The sequence below is a fragment of the Lactuca serriola genome, chromosome 7 (genome assembly GCF_051521515.1).
Source record: "Lactuca serriola cultivar US96UC23 chromosome 7, Lser_US96UC23_V15, whole genome shotgun sequence".
Classification (NCBI taxonomy): domain Eukaryota; kingdom Viridiplantae; phylum Streptophyta; class Magnoliopsida; order Asterales; family Asteraceae; genus Lactuca; species Lactuca serriola.
In genome coordinates this window covers 30,104,286-30,119,749 of record NC_136414.1, presented here as the reverse complement: position 1 = coordinate 30,119,749, position 15,464 = coordinate 30,104,286, and the positions used below count along the sequence as shown (strand labels likewise).

The window sequence follows — 15,464 nt, the reverse complement described above, 5'->3', positions numbered from 1 at the left end:
TTTCGCATCCTACCCTAATAGCATGGATTGCTTGATCTATTTTTGTCATTCTTCGATCTAGACTATCAAGCTTAGCTATCACCGCCGCCATGCTATCATTTGCCGCGTTCACTACCCCACGACTTACTTCGTTTCTCGGATTATGGTATTCTCTAGAGTGCTTAGAGAATTCTTCAATTAATTCTTTAATTAACGGGGGCGCCTTCTTTGTGAGCGGGCCTTGAGAATCAAGCAATTGCCTTGTGGTGACATTGACTCCATCATAGAAAATGGAGACCTCTTGTTGGCTATTAAGGTCATGGTGTGGGCAATTTCTAAGTAGGCTCTTGTATCTTTCCCAAGCTTCATAAAGAGATTCTCCGGGTTGTTGCTCGAAGTTGGCAATGGCTTTCTTTAGCTTGGCTATCTTGGAGGGCGGGCAGAAATGGTCTATGCATTCTTCTTTCATCTTGGCCCATGTGGTGACCGATCCGGGAGGAAGTGACTTTAACCAATCTTTTGCAGCTCCTTTAAATGTGACAGGAAGCATGCGAAGAAGCTGGGTCTCGCGTGGAACATTCGGGACGTTGAAGTAATCGGCCACATCATTCACTTCGTCCAAGTGCTTGTAAGCGTCTTCGTGATCCTTCCCGTAAAAAGGAATCTCCTTGAGTTGGGCGAGAATATGGCCTTTTAGTTCGAATGTAGCGGTTGCGGGAATTGCGGGTTGCACAAGCCCCGGCCTGGTGTCATCACGTATCCTTTTTTTCCATTCCCCCATGGGGACTTCATCAATGTTAGCCATTGTGATAGCTAACTCTTCTTCGGAATCGGTTTCGTGCTCGTAAGTATGCTCTTCTTCTTCCTCGGTCTCGTACTCGGTATCTTCTTGAATTGGTTCTTCAATTGTCAACGAGGCACTGGATGCTCCTGATTTGCTGCTCTTCTTCTTGCTGAAAACGGATTTTAAGTTTTTGAGTGGTGAGTTCTTTGAAGATGTGGTTTCTCCAACGGCTTTTCCTTTGCTTTTTCTTAGTGCGGATTCCGGGTCTTCCAAAGGAGGGACCAGAGGTGTATCAGATCCTCGGGTCATGAAACAACTGTAATCAAACAAAACAAAAGAAACAAAATGCGTAAAAAGAATAAAAATGAAATAATAAAATAAGGCTGAAACAACGTTGGACTCGCCGAGTCTGCTCGAATGCACTCGGCGAGTTCAAGGCAAAAACTGAAAAAAAAATTCTAGTTATTCTAAAAACGAAATTTTAATAAAACTAAATCTACTTACTAATTTGCTTTGTAAATAACTTTGTGTAAGATAAATCCCACACAAAGGATCGATTAAACTAGAATTTAATATTAATTTTAGAACCGTTCCCCGGCAACGGCGCCAAAAAACTTGATGTGTGTAGACTCACTTAGTTTTAAACCTACTTTTAATTATCAAATAACACACAAAAGGCAGTGAACCTATCAATTGCGGTATAGCTAAATAAGCAGGGTATCGATCACAGGGAACGGCAAATTAAATTAAAAACTAATTTTATCTAAGTTAATTAAGAAGTAGGGGTTTTCTCTAGTTTTACAAGACTAGAAACTTACTAACTATTACTAATTTAAGACTAGAAAATAACGACTTAACTAGATTCAATAATTGGAAAGGAACTTCTGTTTTGTTCAACTTGGTTAACTCTATGGTTGATTTCAAGGTAACGGTGCAATGGATTAATTCTTTCGTTGGTTACCGATTCAAGTGATTAGATTCGTGTTCACTACCCTAATCCTTAGCAAATAAACTAACTTAAACAATGGCCAATTGTCTAATTTAATTATATTCACTAGATTAATTATTCGGGTTAAGTTAGACTTGCAATAGTTAACTAATTTATTCTTTTAATTAACTCCTTGTTTGATGGTCATCTTACAAGCTTGCACATGAATTTACTCAATTTTCTTATTAATTCTAGTTTCATATTCATTAATCCTAGACATATAGCATAGTGATCACATAGCATACGAGGTCAATAATCAATAGATGTTCATGCTAATCAATTATCTTCCTATTAACAGAAAATTAATTATTATTCACACACAAGCTTCTTTAGCAAGCTAAAATAACAAAAATTCACCAACTTGGAATTAATCCTACCAATCAATCAAACCATATTGTCAACTTTGTATCCCCAAACAGAAGTCTAAAGGTTTTAGCTCATAATTGAAGTAAGTAACAGCAAACAAACAAAGTCAAATTGCTTAATCATAATGATAAAACAAAAGAATAAATGGAATGATGAAATTTTGCCTCAATTACTCTCCGGAATTGAATTCTAGCTCCTTTCGTCGTCTTCTAGGGTTTCTCTGGCTTCTCAATCGTAGCAAAGTACTTCTGAATCGTCCCAGAACTCTCTTCTATCGATCTGTGGAATTATCTATAAATATACGAACCGACTCATCGAGTCATGCGGTGACTCGTGGAGTCCCTCTCACATTCCCCGTATTGTGATAACTCTCTGGGATCCCGAGTCATTATCTTCTCGATCCTTCGATTGGACTCGTCGATTAGTCGATCTGACTCGCCGAGTAGGTGCCATTTTTAATGTTTTTTTCTTCTTTATTCCATTCTCGATCTTCTAACAGTTTCTCCCGCTTCCTTTCGCTTCCGAGCTTCATCTTTGGACTGAAAAACATAATTTAACACTTTTAAGTACCTTTTGTCCATAGTATGCAATAATTTAGCTAATAAATGAGTAAAAATGTATACTTAATATGAACTAATTATGCACATATCAGGCACCACTAACGTGCATCACAAGCCCATGACCTTTCTACAAATAGGGAATAGATATTGTTAGACCATTCCCAGATGCCATGGGAAAGCTAAAATTTATGGTGGTGGCAGTTGACTACTTCACTATATGGATCAAAGTGGAGCCTCTTGTGTTCATCTCGGGGAGGCAGATCATCAATTTCTTATGGAAAAACATCTTGACAAGATTCGGAACACCTAGAGTCTTCATAAGTGACAATCGATTACACTGTGTTGAAAACCCATTCAAAAGTTGGTGCATCGAGAAACATATAGAACAAAGATTCACATCAGTAGTACAACGCCAAACCAATGGCTATACGGAGGTTTCCAAAATGACACCGATCAACGAAATCAAAAATCGACTAGGGACTACACGAGCAATCCAACATCTGCTAGGCGGCGTACAAGAACTGGAAAACTAGTACAACAACGGGTAAAGGAGAAGGCCTTCAAGGTCTGAGATTTTCTGCTAAGAAAAAATGAGGTGAACCACGCCTTACCTCCGTAAAACCAAGGACCGTACAAGGTTTTTGAAGCCCACAAAAATGGATCATACATACTAGAGACCCCAAAAGGAAGGCCTATATATAGAACATGGAATGCAAGGAACCTCAAACGATTATTCTTGTAGAGTGAAGTTTAGCGAAAGCAATAGGAATCAAGTGTAATAACATGCACAGTCACGGTTAGGATGCTATGTAACCCCTATGCAGAAGGGATGATTGTATGAAAAATGTTTGTGCTTATTTTCTTATTTATCAGATGGGTTGATCATCTAAACTTATGTTTAAATTCAAATGCATTACTTTTCATATTGGTCCAATAATTGCACAAAAGGGCATGATCCTACCTCCCACACAAACAAACAAAAGGGGGAAAGAATGAAAGAAAGGCTCGAAAGGCTCATAACCTTAGTCATTAAGTTGCTTGGTGTCTAAGCCCAGCTTCCACTTGTAGGCCAGTACGCCATAAACAAAAAGGCTTCGAGAAATTAATATCAACCTTGAATTTGCTTGGCATCTAAGCCCTCCTTCCACATGCAGGCCAACAGGCTGCACACACAAAGGCTTCGAGAAATTAAGATCATTTTTGAATTTGATTGGTATCTAAGCCCAACTTCCATGCACAGGCCAACAAGCCCCAAACTCAAAGGCTTCAAGATTCCAATCTCAACCTCAAAATCTCCCAACCACCCTATAAGCCCCTATAAACAAAGCTAACAAGGCCATATTCCCAAGAGTAGGGACACCTCGGTGTCAAAAACAACAATGGATGTCAAAGCCAAGCAAATAGGAAGAGTTAGGACAAATATATAACATAACAAGGAAAATAACATGTCATCCCCACACAAAGAGGGAACAATTAAAGAGTTGTCCTAAAAGCGAGCTAAAACACCATTAACAAACATAAGCCACACAAGGCTACCATTTAAAAGAAACAACAAACAAAAATTTCTTTCCTGTAACACAATAGGACATCATACTTTAATCTACTAAGCATCGCTAGGTCTAGCACCATCAGCACCTAGGCCTCTTCCTGCAACGTCTCAACCACCAACTCCACAACCATCCCCACAACCAAAACCCCCATCACCTGTGTCACCACTAACACCACTACCAACAAGTACATCTGTAACACCCGCAGATTCGGGCTAGTTAATTTAGAGATAATAAGCGTTAAAAATGACTTTTTGGTAGAATATTATTTAGAATAAATAATCTTAACTTAGTCATATTATATGTCAAAAGGGTTTTGTACATATAAAGAACGTTGAAATCCAAGTTATAAGGAAGAAGTTATGACCTGTCGAAATTTTTCGGCTAAACCGGCACGATATCAGGAATCGTAAAAACTGAGTTTGCGATAAAATACTTTTTAGCCTTAGAGATCTAAACGGAAGTCATAGTATACATTAAACCGAGAGTGTGCATAAAAAGAACGTCCAAATCTAACTTCGTATGACGAAGTTATGATTTTTCTAAGATTTAGCATAGCATTGGACAACCTATAATTCAAATTTTAGATCAATCGATTTTTAGCCAACACGACCTAAATGAGAATTGAAGATCTCATTAATAGGAGTTCAACGAAAAAAATAGAGTCAAAAACGGAGTCCGTACGTAGAAGTTATGAATTTTACACGGTCGTTAAACAATGTAATCTTCTCATACTGTTAAATTTTAAATCGGTCGAGAATTAGTCAATGGAGTGAAAATGAGAGTTGTAGATCTTGTCAATACTTATGTTTAAGTTGAATATTGTTATATATATATATATATATATATATATATATATATATATATATATATATATATATATATATATATATATTATAAAATATAATATTCAGGTTATTATATTATCTTTTAAATACTCGTGGTACGGGGAATCTGGTTTAAAGGGCCGCATAGGGTTGTTGGATTTCAGAAGTGTTATAATGCCAAAATGGTCGTGCCTTCCAGTGTTTCATGTCTGGCCCCTGTCTGTACATAGTGTTTGAAAAGTAATATTTATACACTTATAAAACAATATCGCTCATAAATAGTCATGATAAATATTAAACAAAAATCTAGCGGTAGTGATACTAGGTTTCGTCGAAGGAAAATAGAATTGTTAGAAACGAAGCGTTGCCCGAGTTTGGAATCTTCACTTTAACAAGTGAGTTCATAGTTACTTTCAACTTACACATAGATATGGAGTGTTTAATATAAGTTATGTGCTTTATGTAACACTGTAAATTTTCAAACAAAATTTTCATTTTTAAAAATCACGGGATTCTCATAAACATAGTTCCCAAATCTCAAAAATGACAATTTATCAAAAACACATGTTCATAAATTATACACAATCCAGGATCCTCAAAACATAATTCCGCCTCCTATGTAAAATCAACCCGGTGCTTTCCCGTGATCCTGAGAATTACCTGAAACACATAACACATAACACTCTAAGCACAAAGCTTAGTGAGTTTCCCAAAATACCACACATAATTTATTAGCCTCTCATGGCTATATCTCAAATAAGACCCTCTGGTCGATGTGTCTCAGTGGAACCCACCGGTCCCACAAATTGGGTGAACCCTCCGATCCTAACTCAGTAAAGCTCAACATAATACATAACATAAATCACAAATATATAATACATGATATCATAATACTCAATATAAGCACACAAGACCCTCCGGTCACATGAAATTACCACTCAAGGTAAGTATAGTGAGAAGACTCACCTCGTAAGCAAGAAAATAAACCTCATACACGAATCGCCGATCTAGCCTCCGCCTAACACATATGATAACTATCTCTAATTAACACTCCAATCACAACATGTAACGCCCCGATTCTCAGGTATTCCTTAAATAAGATTTTTTTGGTTTAAGCTCTACTCGGTGAGTTGGTTGACCTACTCGTCGAGTAGCAGCGGGGTGGGATCGCGTGTTAAGTGACCTACTCGATGAGTCCATGCTAGACTCGACGAGTAGGAGCTAGCAGTGGAAACCCTAAATCCCGGGGTTTGCACCTCTATTTAAAGGAGCCTTATCCTCTTTTGGCCCCTTTACAGTCTTTGAGAGCCCCTTAAAACCCTAATTCGTGTGTGTGCCTTGGTGTGATGTTTGAAGCTTGGAAAGGAGGATCTTGGAGGAAGAAAGCTAAGAGTGCAAAGGAAATTGAAGCAAGGAAGGAGTGGGAAGCAGGATTTACCTCAGCTAGCATCCTTTGGAGGTATCAAAGTGCCATTCTTACTTCCCTTTTTCCCTTTTGTTAAGTTTCTAGGGATTTTTATGGATTTTCAAGTTGGTATGATGAGCTATGGGCTAGATCTGAAGTTGTAACTTCAGATCTAGACCCTCCTTGGATTCTAGAAGCATAAAGTCACAGTCTTGGTTGTGATTAAGGTCCCTCTTGAGCATGAAGCTCCATTAAGAACTTAGAATAGACATTTAGAGCCTTTATGGTCATGAACGCACGTAAAGTTTGCAACTTTACGTGACAAGCATGCCCTAGAAGCTTGGATCTATGAGTTGGAGCCGTTGCATGGCTCAAAATATGTCTGTATGGAGGAAAAGGACTAAATGGACTCGGCGAGTCGCAAAGTGACTCAGTGAGTCACATGAAGATGGTCGTGAACACGACGAGTTGGATGAACAACTCGCCGAGTCGATGAAGATCGCCATAAGACTCGACGAGTTGAAGAGCAACTCGGTGAGTCGGATGAGTTTCCTCTGGGATATGTATGAGTGTATATCTGTCAAGTTGCAAGGAAGGAACTCGATGGGTGACCTTAAGTTTGATCGAGAATCAAAGGAACTCAACGAGTCACTCCGATGACTCGACGAGTTGGAATGTAATTTAGGGAACACGAAGAGTAGCCAAGGGTACTCGGCGAGTTAAGGTCAACATGGACTGTTGACCTTGACTAAGGACTTCGACTTTGACCAGGGGTTGACTGGTGGGTTATGGGGAACCTTATAAGGTTAAGGAGTTATCAATATGTTCTACTATGACAATAGGTGGTGGAGCCTGTGTCAAGTGATCCGAGAGTTGGAGTTTACCTTTCGTGTCGACATCTGCGAGGTGAGTTATCCTCACTATATCGATAGGGTCTACGGCACCAAGACCGGACATTTAGTTGTAATTTTTCTGGTATGCTACATGTGGTTATGATATGTTAGATCGGAATCGGGGTAGACAGTATGTTATGCTCTTATGATCCGTAAGGATTGGTATGTTAGTGACCTGCTAGGTCGGTACTCTAGTTACAGGAGAATTCTATGATTGATGATCAGTGAGACATATATCTTTGATATTTGTATATGCATGTATATGATAGTATGCGCACATGGTTATTTGCTTGTGGCTGGGTTGAGGCGGTCCTGCTTTGTGCTGAAGGCCAATATACCCTATAAACGGTCCGGGGAGACTGTAGGCCCACGTGGCAGACCACTCATGCCGAAGGCTCGGGATAGATTCAGACATACTGTAGGCCCGGTAGGGTGGTCCAGTCAGGCTGATGACCTAGTATGCATGTTGATTGATTGATTATTACTGTTATGGTATTCTTAGTGTGGTATTGGTATTTTGGGGGTAGCTCACTAAGCCCTCGGGCTTACAGTTTTCAGTTTATTGTTTCAGGTACTTCAGGAGATCATGGAAAGGCGAAGGCGTGACCGTACCGCTCCTCATCCTAATGCTTTGATTTTTGGGACACTCTGATGGAAAATGATTTGAAAACATTTTGTAAACAATACTATTTGGTTTTTATTTATGATTGAAAAAGTTTAAATTTGGCGCAAATTTTATGGATGTTACACAACACTAAATAAACCAGAGGCTATTCTCTATCTCTAACTCTTGGAATGGGTAAAAGATCATTCTACCCCTCCATGGTCTCCATAATCCCTGTCATGACCAACCCTTAAAGCCAACTGAATTCAACACTCGAGTCAACATTCCATGTTGACTCGACTCGTTGAGTGCATCTATGTGAATCGTTGAGTCCCCTTGTTCCTTCAGAAAAGTCGCGAAAACCCATCTAAACTCATCGAGTTGTCTCATCAACTCGCCGAGTTACTCATGTCCATACTCGTCGGGGAAAACCCTAACCGACTCGTCGATTCAGCTCATCGACTCGCTGAGTCCCTCCAGACCCTTTTCGCATTCAGACGTTTTAAGGCAGATTTACAACCCCAAACTCTAGATGTAGCCTCCTAAGGCTGATATACCTCGTAAAGTTGCAAGCTTTTCGTCCATTCATGGCACCTAGGGCTTGAAATGCCAAAACAACTTCCATTAAGGGTCTTAATCATGAAAGCTCTTCTATTAGCTCGATAAAGTTGGGACCTTTGGACTCTAAGGACCTCAAAAGGTCCAGATCTGAAGTCTCAATCACTTGATAAGCTCAACACACTTATATCCTGAAGGAAATATGGAATAAGCCTTAAAATGAAAACGAGATCTAATCATAACAAGGAGAAAGGTGAAGATTTTTTACCTTCAACAGAAGCTATAGATGAAATAACACCAAATCCAACAGCTTCTTGTCATTCCTTGCCTTGATACTCTCCTCTTCTCTTCAAAAGGTGCACTAAAATGCCCAAAGAATAACTCTCTTTCTCTCTTAGCTCACTATAAACGATTAGGGTTTCACACATGGGAGTAAGGTGGCTGGTGAGGTGGAAGTGAACGCTTAAGGTCCTTTAAATAGGACCCAACCCCATAGATTTAGGGTTTCCTCACACATCACCAACATGCCGAGTTGGTCTCTCTGACTCGTCGAGTTGGTCATAAAACCCACGTGGTCAATCCACCTCTACTCGACGAGTTGGGGCATCCAACTCATCGAGTTGCTCAAACAAATCATAAATAAATATATAAATATTTTACCTGGGAGTCGGGATGTTACACTTTGTGTGTATATCATATGTGTTCTAGATATCTATGTTGGATGAACATAATATACATGTTTTATTTGATTTAAATTGTATACATATTTTATGCCTATAATTATGATGGGTAAAGATGGGTAGATGAAAAATGATATAGATGATGAGAGGTGAAAGATGATATAGATGATGAGAGGTGAAAGATGATGAGAAGCCTTGACCTTAACGAGGAGAAGCCTTGACCCAATCGATTGCCCAATCATCTAGCAGAGTATAGATACAACCACAGATTATTCTAGATAGTCCAGAGGAAAACTAGCAGGATCGCAACCTGTAGCGGTTGTGAACGATATGTTCAATAGATTTACTCTAAAAACCCATTTACATGTATTGTGGGTGGACTTCTAAAATAATACTTTCAATAAAAGAGATAAACCCTGGCAGCTATGGACTTAGTGCCTAAAAAATATTCTAGGCAACTATGGACTTACACTACAAGAAAAATACCATTTAATGACGCGCAAACAATGACACTCGCTGATTTACGATACGCATTTTTTGTGCGCCCTTAAAAATAATGTCAGCCCTTAAATTAGTGTCTCAATAAAAAAAATTAAAAACACGGAGGGCGCTTTATGTTAAACGCGCGTCCTCTGTCGGTGTCGCTTTATAATTTTAGTGAAACGCGCCTTGAGAAGATAACTGGGGAAAACAAAACCCTAAAATTTTGAAAAGCCGCCTTTCTTTTCTACTCTTTTTTTTGCATCTTCACATTCGACTCTCCCCTCTTTTTTCTCTATTGTGAGAAGTGACGGAAAGAAGGGAGACTGGGATGGATCTGCCGGTGATGACGAATGGAGGCGCTTTCCGGTCAATTTCGGAGACGGCATTCTCGATTTCGATGCTTGTTTCCCTCTTGCCCTAATTATCTTATCGATGCTCCTTCCTTACCCGTCCCGACTGCCGCCTTACCCTAGTTATCAACGCCCCTTCCTTCCTTCCTCACTTGCCTTCTTCTCTCTCTCTCTTCACTATTTCCATATCCTTCCATCTCAGGTCATGTCTTCACAAATTCGACGAAAATAACTAGGGCTTTCAACCACATCTCAGTAAACGTAAGTAACCTTTTCTTGTCTATACTTCATCGGTTCTTTGCCTGAAAATATCTCCAGAAGTCGATCTCGAAGCTCACCCGTGTCAATCGGACGTCGAAACGTCCGTTGAAAGACAATCACATCGTCGCCTCAAATCACACTCCGCCAGGCAGTGGATTCATCAAGGATTTGAGAGATTAACTGAAATTTGAGAGATTAACTAATCAAGAATTTATAATTTAATCCATGTCTTACTTACTACATAACAGAGTTGAACCACCACTCACCAAGGATTCAAAGGGAATTGCTTGAGCTCCAGGTCTGATTCTAGTTCTTTCATAATGATTAGAAACATAATTAACTCTACAAAAAAAATCATCTCTGTACCTATATTTAAAACATTTAATTTAAGTGCAAAAATGCAAAGTGTTGATGGAATTCATGTAATAGTTAGGTTAGCGAAGTTGTCTGTGGACAAAGTCCTGCCAGCACCATGTTGCACTTCAGTTTTGTATCCAGAAACAGGAGGGAACCTCCATTGCTTCACTGCCACAACCTCTTGTGATGTACTTGACATTCTCACACCTCCGTATGAAGAATATTCAGGAAGAAAATGTACTTATTACCGAGATTACCCCTACTCCAGTTTTGGTAAGTTGAGCATAATCTGTTACTTGATTTTGTGAATTTGTAAAGGTTGTTGTATTCTATATTGGAATGACAGGAAGTGGAGATGAGTTGATTGATGGAAAAGAAGATGAATATGCATGGTTAGAGGAGATAGATGCACCAGATGATCTGTACATGAGATAGGGCATCTATACGGGCCTGCCTATTCGGATGTAGGTATTGTTATTGGTGGTTAGCGCTTACAGGACTTATGATGATTTATTCCGTCTTGAAATCCTTAGGAGGGTATAATCGTCTAAATTGCTCCATTTTTTTTTACCTGTAACACTTTTATTTCCACTTTTTCCCTTCATTTTTTATGTATGAATTGTTCCTCAACTTCAAGATTATGTGGAATATATGGGCTCTGCTGCACGTGTGATTCTTGTGCCATCTATACACGATGCACATCATGACTATGTATTTCCTCAGGTAAATTTATCATTTTATTGTGAATGAAAGAAATATTTATAAATATTACAGTAAGTTACATGTTGGTCCCTGAGTCAAGCAAATGCAGCCACAGTAATTTTTCACTTATCTTTTTGTTACCCGTGATGTAAAATGACGTATATGCCCTTACAGGGGGGATGCAGGTTACCAAGATGTTATAGACTGCTCATATGTCCTTTCCAATGTATGTAAAGTGTAAACCTCATTGTGTTCATTTATTTCTATTTACACAATGAAAATAATACTGATAATTCACAATTCTACAATTACTTCAAGTAAGCCCATATGAAATCTTGATAGAATCAACTGAGGTAATTGGTCAACGAATAAAGAAGGTAAATAACACAGCAAGTTCATTAATAGTCAATTTCTTGACCACTTGTTTGACTTATCATATTATGTGCAGGAGCCTCTTCTTAATTCACTTCCTAAGTTAATTAGTTTGCTTTCATCAAGTTTCAAGGGGTAATGTTTTAATTTGTAACTCCTTGTATTCCTTTCCTTTAAATGTTAAATTAATTATCTATTCTACTTTTGGTTTGCAGAGCAGTTTCTGCTGATGTAGCAATAACAACAACTGATATTGTGAGCAAGAGTGTAGCAGTAGAGTTTAAGGTATCATATTTATATTTATTTGCTTACTTTTTTTTATTTCATTTATTATCGTTTTATTAAAAAAAAGTTATTTTTTAAGGTTGGTGGAAGCGGTATAAGAATCGGGGGAATGGCAAAAGGTTCCGGAATGATCCACCCAAACATGGCAACACTTCTTGGTGTATGTACTAATATTGCTATATTATTAATTTATTACCACAAAATGTTTTGTAAAAAAATTTTAATTGATTCAAAAAAAAATGTCAATTTTCAGGTTATAACGACTGGTGCTCGTGTAGATACTGACATCTAGCGAAAGATGGTTCAGGTTGATGTGAATCAAAGTTTCAACCAAATTACTATAAGTAGTAGCATCATTAAAGGGTATTTTAGTCGTTTAATCAATAGTGACATGTGTGTATTAATAACTAAAATATTGCAGGTAGATGGGGATACTAGCACCACTGATACCATTATTTCTTTGGCTAGTGGTTTATCTGGATCAAACAGGATATCATCATTACACAGTTCTGAAGGAAACCAACTACAAATGTGCCTTGATGTGGTATGTTTAAATTACCAATTTACCCTTTTGTTGTTAAATGCATTTTACAAGTGTTTTTTTTTGTTAAGGTAATGCAAGGGCTTGCCAAATCAATAGCATAGGATGGAGAAGGGGCAACATGTTTGATAGAGGTCTGTTTTTTTTTTGGGGGGGGGGGGGGGAGGGGAGGGCAGAGGGGTATTTATGTAAATGAGAAATTATGCAGGTGGCAGTAAGTGGTACAGGGAGTGAAAGTGAAGCAGCAAAGATTGCACGTTCAGTGGCATCTTCTTCACTTACCAAGGCATGCTGGTTAATATGTTGTTATTTCAAGGTGAAATAACTGTTTCCAATTATATAATGATGATTTTTTATGGTTGGTTTTTTCAGGTGGTAATTTATGGTAGGGATCCAAATTGGGGGCGGATAGCCTGTGCTACAGGGTATGTGGGGACTTTTTTTTGACTCAAATGCCCTTAGAATAGCACTTGGAGATATTCTACTTATGGAAGGAGGCCAGCCACTTCCATTTGATAGGTAACAGTAACACCATACATGATACATGATACATGATAATTGAAATACTGAAAATGCGGGAGTGTTCCAGGGCAGCAGCTAGTAATTACCTGAAAGAGGCGGGTGATGCTCATGGCACTATCAAAATTCAAATATCCATAGGTAACTTTATTATTAAGTCATTCTTTCTGCATTAAATCAAAAAGAAACTTGTGTTATTTATTTGTTTATTTTGGGTGGAACGTGAACAGGGGATGGACCAGGAACAGGGTTAGCATGGGGATGTGATTTAAGTTATGATTATGTCAAGATTAATTATGCAACCTCTTTAGGCCCGGGCAGTCTTGATAAATGTTGGTCAAGCAAATGCAGCCACGGTAATTTCTTACTTAACTTTTTGTTACCCGTGATGTAAAATGACGTATATGCCCTTACAGGGGGATGTAGGTTACCAAGATGTAATAGACTACTCATATGCCCTTTCCAATGTATGTAAAGTGTAAAACTCATTGTGTTCAATTACGTCATTTTACATCACGGGTAACAAAAAACTTAAGTAAAAAATTACAGTGGCTGCATTTGCTTGACCAACATTTATCAAGATTGTCCGGGCCTAAAGAGGTTGCATAATTAATTTTGACATAATCATAACTTAAATCACATCCCCATGCTAACCCTTTTCCTGGTCCACCCCCTGTTCACGTTCCACCCAAAATAAATTAGGTTAATTCTGCTCTTGTTATGCACACAAGTGTATTTTCATCATTTCTTCTCTCTAGTTTTATCTCGGTGACATGATAAATTAGGTTAATTTCATTCTTGCTTTAAATAACATGTTTTGAACAAGAGTAATATTTTAGGTCATATTTAAAAATGATCAAAATAACCTTATTTTTGAACAAGGGTATATAATACGTAATTACAATAAAAGAATAATAGATAACTCAAAATAAGGGCAAAATGTTCTTTATCCCGGAAGACAAGATAAAGAACGTGTTTTGTGTATCTATTTATAGTACATATCTTTCACATAACATAAACAACTCTTTAAATTCCATGCATCGTTGACCGGATAATATTTAGGTATAGTTAGTTGTGTTATGTTTCCATGTTACATAATTGATCAATACCTCACTAAATTGATCATCTTTTACAGCCGATTTTGGTATACATGTCCAAGGTTGATAGGAGATTCAATTATAGCCCCATCAGTGTTAACTTTCTGATAGAAGTTGCAAAAGTTATCTTTGCACTTGTCATGCTTCTAATACATGTATGTTCTTCATTTCTTAATTTTATTATATTTATCTTCTGCTATTGTTTTGGAAAACTTTTGTGTGACCTAAACTTATCTTTCATCTGTTTACACCTGAATATATATGATGCTAACTTGTTGGCCTAGTTATTAGGTATTCTGCTTTCATTATTTGCATGTTATCTTAATTTATTTTTAAGTTCTGAACTTAGTGTAGTACTTTTTTCCCTTATTCCATACAAGTTGCTAAATTGTTTGTTAATTTTCAGGCTAGAAATCAGAAGATTGGAGAGAAGCCACTTCTTTCTGTCTCTAGCTTTGTACAGGTAAATTTGCCACATTTTCCTTTTTGAGTCAAAATATTATGCAACGGTTAGGCTTCTTCCAACAACAAATTACTCATTATATTCTTAATGATTCCAAATTCTACTTTATGCTAGCTATAAAATGCTTAAAAGTTAAAAATTTATACTATATCTTATAACCTATAGAATAAGTTCATTTTTTATAAAAGCAACAACAAAGCTCATGCTCATGTCTTTATGTCTGCCATGGTTTTCTGCAGGCAGCTCGCAACAATGTGCTTCTTTTTGTTCCAGCACTCCTTTATGCTGTTAATAACTACCTAAAGTTCACTACCAACCTCCTTCCATGCCCTGCAGCCTCTCAAAGTTCCTGCATTCAGGTTATTCTATTAGAAAGGAAATTGTCAAAGGAGAATTTAGTTATGAGTTTCTTTTAATGTTGTACATGTTTTGTTTTCTATAATAAATATTATGCAATATTAGCAATGTGTTACATTTACTTACTATTGAAATGATCATTTGTATTTGAAATATTAGTGCAATGAATTATCTTTATTGTTTATGGTATTTTATTTTGTATTATGAGACTTTTAATGTGTTATTTAATTTGAAAATTAGTAAATCTATCAAAAATATATAATTTTAGAAACGTTTAAAATTATGACACTCAAAATTGTGTGTCGTCTTACTTTATGACAGGGGCTTCCTTGATACGCATTGCATGTCATAAACACGCGCGTCGTAAGGTTACGACATGCAAATGTGTGTCGTCTTCCTTTATGACAGGGCCTTCCTTGATACGCATTGTGTGTCATAAATGCGCGTCTTAAATGCGTGTCATAAATGCGCGTCGTAAATAGACGA

General features: G+C 37.7%; 1 non-coding gene and 1 pseudogene across 1 annotated transcript; both read left to right on the top strand.

The window, feature by feature from the left end:
- Positions 1-293: 293 nt before the first annotated feature.
- LOC145065227 (small nucleolar RNA R71) lies at positions 294-400 on the top strand. The gene has a single exon (XR_013688372.1). It is a non-coding gene; the product is annotated as a small nucleolar RNA R71 (small nucleolar RNA).
- Positions 401-10,683: 10,283 nt separating this feature from the next.
- LOC145063833 (arginine biosynthesis bifunctional protein ArgJ, chloroplastic-like) lies at positions 10,684-13,455 on the top strand (annotated as a pseudogene).
- The last annotated feature ends 2,009 nt before the right edge of the window (positions 13,456-15,464 follow it).